This window comes from Choloepus didactylus, chromosome 4 (genome assembly GCF_015220235.1).
Source record: "Choloepus didactylus isolate mChoDid1 chromosome 4, mChoDid1.pri, whole genome shotgun sequence".
In the NCBI taxonomy this organism is placed as follows: domain Eukaryota; kingdom Metazoa; phylum Chordata; class Mammalia; order Pilosa; family Megalonychidae; genus Choloepus; species Choloepus didactylus.
In genome coordinates this window covers 151,193,813-151,204,492 of record NC_051310.1, presented here as the reverse complement: position 1 = coordinate 151,204,492, position 10,680 = coordinate 151,193,813, and the positions used below count along the sequence as shown (strand labels likewise).

The following is a 10,680-nucleotide window of genomic DNA, read 5'->3' as shown; positions in this document are numbered from 1 at the left end:
CATATGAAAGCCAAGGATGTGCAGCAGTTACAAAACAAATGATTGCATGCAAGATGGGTTTTAGTGCTTAAGAGGATCTAAAGTACATAGCATATTGAGAGGAATCCGATGAGTGTCTTGACTTGAGTCATTTAGTCTCATAGCCTATGATGTTATATCCATTTCCATTTTACTTTGCAGGAAAATTTCTGAACCAGGATCAGAAATTGGAAATCATGGACAAAGGAAATACCTCAGGAGTAACTGAATTTGTATTGCGTAGTCTTTCAGGTCCTGGAGAGCTTCAACTTTTCTATTTTGCATTTTTTACACTTTTCTATTTATCCATTGTGCTGGGGAACCTCCTCATTGTCCTCACGATCATTTCTGAACCTGTGCTACACACACCCATGTACTTCCTGCTCAGTAACCTCTCCTTCATTGACGTGTGTCTGTCCTCCTTTGCCACTCCAAAAATGATTGTTGACTTCCTCATGGAGCACAAGACCATCTCCTTTGAGGGATGCATAGTCCAGATATTCTTTCATCATGTATTTGCTGGTGCAGAAATGATGCTACTGGTGGCCATGGCATATGATAGATATGTAGCCATATGTCGACCCCTGCACTATGCAGCCATCATGAGCTTACACAAGTGCACAGGCCTCGTGGTGGGCTCCTGGATCACTGGGGTTCTGCACTCAGTAAGTCAGCTGGTTTTCATAGTAAACCTTCCATTCTGTGGCCCCCATAAAGTGGACAGCTTTTTCTGTGACCTTCCCCTGGTTATCAAACTTGCCTGCACTGATACATATCTCCTCCAGATTCTTATGCTTTCAGACAGTGGTTTAATTTCCATGACTTCCTTTGTGCTCTTGCTGATCTCATACTCAGTCATCCTGGTCACTGTGCAACATCATTCCTCGGTGGGCATGGCCAAGGCATGGGCCACCCTGACTGCCCACATCACTGTGGTGACCCTCTTCTTCGGGCCCTGCATTTTCATCTATGCCTGGCCTTTTGGCAACTTCCCAGCAGACAAGGAGCTCTCAATATTCTATACTGTTTTCACGCCTCTCTTAAACCCCTTGATCTATGCTTTAAGAAATAAGGAAGTAATGTCAGCAATGAGAAAACTGAGTCATCGACAAGTGAGTTCTTGACAATCTCACAGCTTTCCCTTGTGACAAATAACAAATAATAAAATTCAGGTTTCTGCACTTTCCTTTATTAATTATTGCTGTGTCTGAAATATCATAGGCACATCTTCTTTGTTTTTGTAACAGAAGCAAAACTACCTTAGAAACAGGATAATGGAGCACTTTATCTTTTGCTGTCAAATTGTTCTTATTTGGTTCAACCGAAAATAATTTTACTAATAAAATACTTCCTTTTCCTATAAAAATTATTGTTTGTATCAAATTCATGCTGCTGCTCAACTGGAAAAATATAAATGTTAGATATTAGTATTTAGTACTAGATTTAAAATATGATTTAAAATATGAGTTGCAAATCCTGTTTTAAAAGCTTCAGTATAATATTTAATTTACTGATATTTGTAGTCATCTCATTTGATATCACAAATTAGTGGCAGGTATTATTATAAATTTTACCAATGATGATATTGTTGCACTGTTCTCAACATTTTTATTTTTCAGAAAAATCTAATTACAGATCCAAACTTTCTCTTCTCCCTTAGTATAGTCACAAACATGCCTACTTATAAAACTTGCTAATCAAATCATTTGTGTCTGAACCAAGGAAGAAAATGTATTGAGATAACTGTTTTTTGTAAATTGGAATAGCACTTCTTGCAATCCAAATTCTTACTATAACCTGTACAAGTTTAAAGTCAACTAGTGAACAGATTTGTTTACACAACTCATTATCTGAACTCAGAAGCAAAAAGGATTCAAATTTTCTATTAATTAATTAATGTTGTTTTGTCTCAGTGTATTAAACAGAAGTTCAAAACTGCCACTCAAAGTTAATGGTTCAGTGACTACACATAATAGAAGGTGCCTCTCCATATATAAACAGAAATTTCCACCAACACTGATATGTTTGTTCCTTTGCTCTGCATATTCCCATGCCTATATCCAGACCATGGCCTCTAATCTATACCAATTAATAAAACATAATTGAGAATACACATTTTTCAATGCTCTTGAAAAGTGTATGAATATTACTTTGGATTCTCAAAAGAAGAAGTCTGTATTTTCACATGTAAATTTAATAGTAATAATTACTCTGAGTCTAATTACTGTTTTATCAATCATGAAACTAAGAGTCACACAAGTTAAGTGAGCTGACCACTTTCACAATCAGCAACTCAAACAAGTAAGGCAAATATCTTCATCTTCTGACTTCTAGTATTTGAAAGAGAAGGCCAACTATAAAGCTGAGTTATGTATTTGAAATAGAGTGTATGAAAGAAATGATAGTATGGAATAGGATTTAATACCAATTACATTTTCTCCTTCGAAATGACAATGTTCTGAAATCTCTGTTGATTCGTCTCTGAAATATGGAATTAAAAAATAATCTAAAATAGGACTGTGTCATATGATTGTGATGATGATGATGAAGCCAAAATTATATTCAGTGATCAGTATATACTTTAAAATTGGGACTGTATATAATATTTCATTTGCTCTACACATGATACCTTTGGAATAGGAAAAGATAATACTTATATTTCTGAAATATTGAGATTCAGGCAATCTGAAACCCTTCCATAAGCAATCTACAAATTCTGGTGCATTCTTTAAAATAAACAGATGACTTATGGGATGCTTTGGGAGAAGAAAGGCACTGGGGAGTGATTTCAGGTAATGAAAATGGTGGGCAATGCAGGGCCATTACGGGAAAGTTTATCTATGCAAGAGTGTGCAATAGAATTAGAGCCTTTGTACTTGGAACCCACAGTGAAGGTGTGGACTAGAAGAGTGTCCTCAGGAGCACAAAGAAAAGACAAATATATACTTCCTCAATAGCCTGGTCTATGGCTCAAAAAATATTTACTCATGCATATTATAATGGTGAGATTGCTTATGTAAAAGTTTGGATTTAAATTCATATTCTCTGCATAGTCAGAAGAGTTTTAACCTAAAAAATCAATATGAACTATGGTCCATCTCAGGGAATGATGAAATTATTGGAGCATTTCTAGAGGGTCTCCTGCTTAATGCTGGCCACATATGTCTCCTCACAAAGTCAGTTCACTATTAAGTCACAAAGCACAAGATGAGCTATGCATAGTGTACAAACAAGAGTCATATAGCCAAACAGGTGGGTAGAAAGAAAAGGAACGTTAATTAAAAGGCATATCATGCAACATCAATCATAGAAAGTAAAAGTACAAATCCAGCAGCATACAAAAAATATTGTAAAACACAATCAATTGGGATTTATCCCAGGAATTCAGTGGTTCAAAATACAAAAATATATCAATATAATTAACCACATTAATAGAATAATTGAAAAATAACTGATATGGTCAATTGACATAGAAAAAGCATTTGATAAAATCTGACATCCATTCAGGATAAAATCACCTGAACAAAGATGAGAAAGTAACTCCCTCAACATCATAATAACTACAGCTAACATATTTTCTGTGTTGAAAGACTGCTCTTACACCTAAGATCAGGACCAAGGCAATGATATGTGCCTTTGCCATTTCAATTCATATTGCACTGGGAATTCCAGCCAGACTAAACAGGCAAGAAAAATAAATATAAGGCTTCCAAACTGGAAAGGAAGAAGTAAAACTATCCCTATCCACAGATGACATAATCTTATATATAGAAAGTCCAAAAGATACACACATACAAAAAAACTATTAGAGTTAATAAACAAATTCATCAAAGTTACAGGATGCAAGATCAATGCACAAAATCAGTTGCATTTTTATACAATAACAATGAGCAACTCAAAAGGAAATTAAGCAGACATTTCCATTTGCTCCAGCATCCAAAAGAGTAAAATGTCTAGGAAAAGTTTAACCAAGTATATGAAAGTCTTGTACACTGAAATTTACAACACATGGACAAAGAAATTAAAGAAGGCCTAAATAAATGGTATGATATCCCATGTTCATGGTTTGTAAAATGATATTATTAGGATGATAATAGTACCCAAAGTAATCTATGCATTACATGAAAATCCTATTAACTTTTTCACAAATGGAGAATCCAAACCCAAAGAGTCAACTCGTATCAAAAAAGAGTAGAAAAATTGAAGGACTTATTCCTGGTGATTTCAAAATGTACTAGAAAACCACAGTAATCAAAACAGTGTGGATTCAATGTGGAAAGAATAGTCTCTTCAGCAGTGGTATTGGAAAAACTGGAAATCCGTCTATAAGAATATTGAGTTGGACCTCTATGTCACACATATCTAAAATTAAATCAAAATGGATCAAGGACCTAAACATAAAAGCTAAAACTATAAAGTGTTTAGAAGATATATTTGTTAATGATTTCTTAGATACGACACCAAGGCATAAGCAATAAAGAAAAAAAAGTAGCTGAATAGGACTTCTGCAAAATTTAAAACTTCTGTATTTCAAGGGACACCATCAAGAAAGTGAAAAGACCATACACAGAATGTGAGAAAACAGTTGCAAATCATTTATCTGCAAAGGTATAGTATCCAGATCTATGAAGAACTACTATAACTCAACAGCAAAAGAAAAAAAAAACTCAATTTAGAAATTGGCAAAGGACTTGAATACATATTTCTCCAAAAAGATTTATAGATTGCTAAAAAGACACATGAAAAGATGTTCCACATCATTAATCATTAGAAAAATGTGAATCCTAATGTATTACCACTTCTCACCCACTAGAATTGTTACAATAATAAATACAGAAAGTAACAAGAGTTGGCAAGGATTTGGAAAAATGGGAACCCTTACACATTGCTGGTACAAATGTAAAATGTTGCAGCCACTGTGAAAAAAACAGTTTTACAGTTCCTGAAAAAGTTAAACATAGCTTTACCACTTGATACAGCAATTCCACTCTTAGGTATATACCCACAATAATTGAAATGAGGCACTCAAAGAAATATGTTTACACATACTGTTCACATCAGCACTATCCTTAACAGTCAAAAAATCAAAACAATATCCAAGCATTTGGACATTCATGATAACAAAACTCAGAAAATTAAAAACAGAGGGGAACTTCCTCAAACTTCTAAACATTATCTACAACAATTTGTAACTATTATCATACTTCTTGGTGAAAGCATGAAAGCTTTACCCCTAAGATCAGGAGCAAAGCAACGATGACTGATTCCTTAGTATTAGTCAACATGCTTGTGGAATTTCTAGCCAGTGCACTAAGACAAGAAAAGCAAGTAAAGGGCATAGATACGTGAAAGGAAAATGCAAAAAAAAAAAGCTCCCTGTTTGCTGTTACATAATTGTCTACAAAGAAAATCCACAGGAATCTATGAAAACCTCTCCTAGAAATAATAAGTGAGTTAAAGTCACAGAATACTGGATGAGCATACAAAAATCAATTGTGTTTCTATATACCTGCAAGGAGCATGTGAATATTGATATTAAAACACAACTTAATAATTACTCAAAAATGAAATACTTGGGTATAAATCAAACAAATCATAAACAGGACTTCTATGCTGATAATTTCAAAATCCTGGTCAAAGAATAAAAGAAGATAAACAAAGTCCATGTTCATGGATTGGAAGAGTCAACATAGGAATTTTGTCAAGTATCAACCAGTAATTGTCAATTATTGCCAAATTGATAAACATAAAAATGCAATCCTTACCCAAATAACAGCAGGACTTTTGTAGATATAACAAAGATTATTCCGAATTCATGTGGAAATGCAAAAGAACTAGAATAGCTAAAATAATTTTGAAAAAGAAGAATAAAGTGGGATTATTTCCACACTTATTATAGAACTCTAGTTTTCAATACTTTGGATTATAGATGGAGAGATACTAACATAGATGAATGAAGGAGACTAGAGTGCCCAGAATTAAACAAACATTAATATGATCTACTTATTTTTCACATAAAAGCAAAAACAATTCAATAAAAGAAAGGCTTGTCATTAAATGCTTCAGGAACAATTGGGCATCCATAGGAAAGAAGAAAAAAAGAGAGAATTTTGATCTGCCTCACACACTTATACAAAAAATAACTCAAAATGGATTGCATATTTAAGTGTTAAACACAAAAACTATAACAATTATAGGAAAACGGTATATTTCAGATCTAGGAGTAGACAGAGTTCTTAAACCTAATACCAAAAGCACAATCTGTAAAAGGAATTGTTAATAAATTGCACTTCATTGAAATTAAAAAAAAAATTTACACTGCAAAATACTCCATTAGCAGGATTAAAATATGAGCTATAATTATATGATATATTTATATATTAATATATTATAATAAAGACATTTTAATTTGCATATTCAGCAAAACACTAGAATCTGGAATATGCATGTAACTCTCAAAACAAAGGAAAAAACAAACAAAACAATCAAATTATAAAATGAATAAAAGATAGGAAACATGTTTCACCAAAGATGATACAGTATACAGATAGAAAATAATTTCTTTGGAAGCATTAACCTTTGGAGAAATGCACATTAAACCCAAATGAGACTTTACTACACATCTCTCAGAATGATTAAAATTAAAAACAATGACAACAAATTAAGTGGTGTTGTGTTAAGGATTTAGTTTGGGTTTTAAAGGTTCACCACAAGGGGCAACAATTTTTCTTTCAAGGTAGGGCAGGGGTAGGAAGAGCAATTCATGAATAATACTGCTTCTCAAAATATATTTTATAAAGGTAAAAATGTTTATAAAGTTAAAAATTCTTTCAAAAATGTGATCTGTCATAATTTTATCCCAAATGAATATACTAGTGCACCTTTAATTACAAATACAATGTTCAAAAAGAAGCTTATCAAAAATCTAATATCAGTCAATAGAGAACCATTAAAGAAGTGCTGCTTTTCTTGTATCCCAATTCACTTATTTCTGATTTCTCACCTTTTTAAAAAAATTTTTCTTTATATATATATTTTTTATTTCAAAGATAAGAAATGTCTGGATTTTTACACTGAGCATAATGTGTTCAAGATTCATCCATATTGTAGCATGTTTCAGTACTTCATTCTATTCTATGGCTGAAAAATATTCCATTGTATGGATATACAACATTTTGTTTATGCATTTTTCAGTTGATGGGCATTTTATTTTATTTTCCCCTTTTGGCTATTGTAAATAGTGTGGCTATGAATGTTTATGTACTACTTTTTGACAAATGGCCACATAGTGTGTGATTCCATTTATGGGAAATATCCAGAAAAGGTAAATTCATAGAGACAGAAAGCAGATTAGTGATTTCCTGGGGCTGGGGGAGGGGGTTCAGAGAGCAACTGATTCATGGGTAAGGGATTTCATTTTGGGTCATGAAAATGTTCTGAAAGTAGAGGTGATGGTTGCACAGTGTTGTGAATATAATAAATGTCACTGATGATAAATTTTATGTTGTATGTATTTTACTACAATAAAAAAGTAAATGGAAAAATGTCCAAATACATAGAAGAAGAAAATTAACCTCTCCCCTCTCCATTCTCACTCCCTGAGGTAAGACCAATGCTTGACACCTTTGTCTGTTACCTCTCATGTTCTTATACAGAATGTTTTGTTATTTTATGATTTTACATAATTACAATAATATAATGCACATTACTTTTCAATTTGTTTTTCATTAGATGATACATTATGCACATATTTTAGATGAGTATATTCAGATCAAACTAATGTTTTTTATGACAAGTTGCATACTTTTTATGACTTAGATGTTGGGTACCTTTTACAATCAGCTCTACTGAGAAACATTTATGAACAATATCATTCACCAATTTTAAGTGTATAATTCAGTTAGTTTTGATAAATACCTACAGTTGTGCAGCTGCCACCACAATTATGATCTACAGTATTTCCATCATCCTCATACTCCTTTACCATAAATCCCCTCAGCTCAACCCTGAACCCTGGAAACCATTGATCTGCCTTCTGTCAGTATGTTTTTTTTCCTGTTCAAGAATTTCAGATAAATTTATCCATACAGTATGTAGTCTTTTGTGTCTGGTTATTTTCATTTATCCTAGTAGTTCTTAATTTAGGATTATTTGCACCCATGTGACATTTGGCAATGCTTGGAGACATTTTTGATTGTCATGACTCAGGCAGTGGGGTGTTGTTAGCATGTAGTGGGTAGAGGCCAAGGATGCTGCACAACATTTTACAATGCAGAAGAAAAACCCCTACAATGAAGATTTATCAGGTGCAAAATTTCAATACTGCTGACACTGAGAAACCTTAGTTAGCATAAAGAGTGTTTTTGCATGTATCAGTAAGTTATTCCTTGTAATAGTTGAATAATATTTCATTATGTGGATATGTAACAATTTAATCATTCACCAGCTGATGGACATTTTGTTTTTATTTTCTTTAAAGTATCATGGATAAGGTTGCTTTGAACTTTCACCCATAGTTCTTTGTGTGAACCTATGCTTTCATTTTCTTCAGAAAAATACCTAAGGGTATTATTACTGGGATACATAGTAATCATATGTTTCACTATACATGAAATGGCCAAGCTGCTTTCCAAAATGCATTTCCACCAGCAATGTCTGAGATTTCCTGTTGCAGTCTGTTGTATTCTAGGTACAAATATTTTCCACAAAGTCAGTGGCTCACCTTTTTATTTACCTATCAGTATATTTTTTAAGAGCAGAAATTTTTAATTTTGATTAATTCCAAGCTACAATTTTAAAATGTTTTTTCTTGTTTTGTCTTTTCTTAGAAAATGTTGCCTAAGTCTAGGTTTTAAAGACTTTCTACTATGATATATTCTAGGACTTTGATAGGTTTAGCTTTTTTATTTAGGTTTCTATATATTGCAAATTAATTTTTGTTAAAGGCATGAGACAAGAGCTTAGGTTACTTTTATCCATCTGTCTGCTTTGTCTATCTATCTATCTATCTATCTATCTATCTATCTATCTATCTATCTATCTGTCTTTTATATCAACTTAAATGTTTAACATGACATCCCTGTTCTTCCAAACTTGTAACTGAATATCTCACTCAGCTTCAAATAAGTTGTTTTTTTTGAAATCTGCAGAGTAATATTTAACATTCATTCAATTAATATTTCTTAAGCTCCACCTTCTATGTTCCTCTACACCATGCCACACCCATATATTTACTCTTTCCCTACCAATCAAAATTCTAGTTTCCTTCTAGCTCAAGTTCATGACATATCTCCTGTAGGAACATGTTCTTGATTAATTTCATCACATTATAGATTTTCCTTTCTCTAAAGTCCACTCACTCTTGATCTCCAAAAATTGAGCACTAGTATTTCTCACTAATTATTTTATTTATGGGTTTCTAATATCTAAAAAAACTATAAATTACTTCAAGTGGAACAGCATGTTTATGGATTTTATTATCTGCTGTCTCTTGTACAGAGTTCAATAGACAAGAATGCTTATTAAGTTTTTTTACTTGATATTTCCTGCTGCTTATTAAAGTGATGACTTTCTCAACTTCCCTTCCCACAACCTCTCAGGTCCAGGTGAAAATAATTTTAAATTCCCATAAGACTCTTGAAATATCTTCCCTTTGAGAACCCAATAATGCCATCTCTTTTGTTTAACAAATCCCATTGCAAGATTATTTCTTGGTCAATTCGCAAGTCCCTGCATCTACTTTATCCATAGCTGCTAAACAGTTAATGATGCAACTATGTGATATATTTATATTTAAAATTATCTCTTACATGTTCTGTGGCAGAAACTTACTCTACACTATTGGTACTCTCAAGCTCTGATTCTGCTATAGATCTGGTAAGAAAGCTCATTTTCAAATGATTTTCACTGAAATTATTGTAAATGTTTGTCCTTGCCACTCTCACCTAACCTCTATTCCATGGAACGGAGATCAATTTAACAGTTTGTTTATGTTGGTGGGTATGAAGGGAGAATTCAAATAGGGGTAGAACAAAAGAGATTGATCTTTGAGCTTAGTGCCTCTTTCCAATAAAATTGATGAGATATATCCTTTAGGGGTTTAAGATACAAATTCTAAATCATATAACTATACATATTTATAGGAAGAACAGCCTCATATTTTAATGATAAAATTTAGCTCTCAGCCTAAAATCCATCTTTAAGCTTTGACACTAAGGCATTTCATTAATAAATTCTATTTATTAATTGTACTGAGCTGATAAAAATCATGTTCTTATTTACTTAACCTTGGAATATTATTTTTATATAATTGTAGCAAAAATGGAATACTATGTGACCCAAATGTCATAAACAGTGCAATGAAATTGTTTCTCTTTTTAAAAAAATGTTCTGAGCCTTCATGAAATTCTTCAGGGAATAACTGATCAGAGTAACCGTATCAATAACTGTTTCAGATTTGTGGTTTGCGATGGCAAATACAATATTGTATTGAAAAAAAAACTATCAACTGAATTAAAATTTGAGTTTTTGCTTGAAATAGAACAGTTTCCAAACAGAAGTGAAATGATGTATACCGAAAGGGCTGTCTGATCATAGAATGGACATAGTGTGGGGATGTTGAAATTTGTATGTTTGCTTCTAGTAGACAGCCAGGAAACATTT

At 32.7% G+C, this 10,680-nt stretch overlaps 1 pseudogene; it reads left to right on the top strand.

Moving 5' to 3' along the window:
• The first annotated feature begins 215 nt into the window (after positions 1–215).
• Positions 216–1,166, top strand: LOC119532882 (annotated as a pseudogene).
• Positions 1,167–10,680: the final 9,514 nt, after the last annotated feature.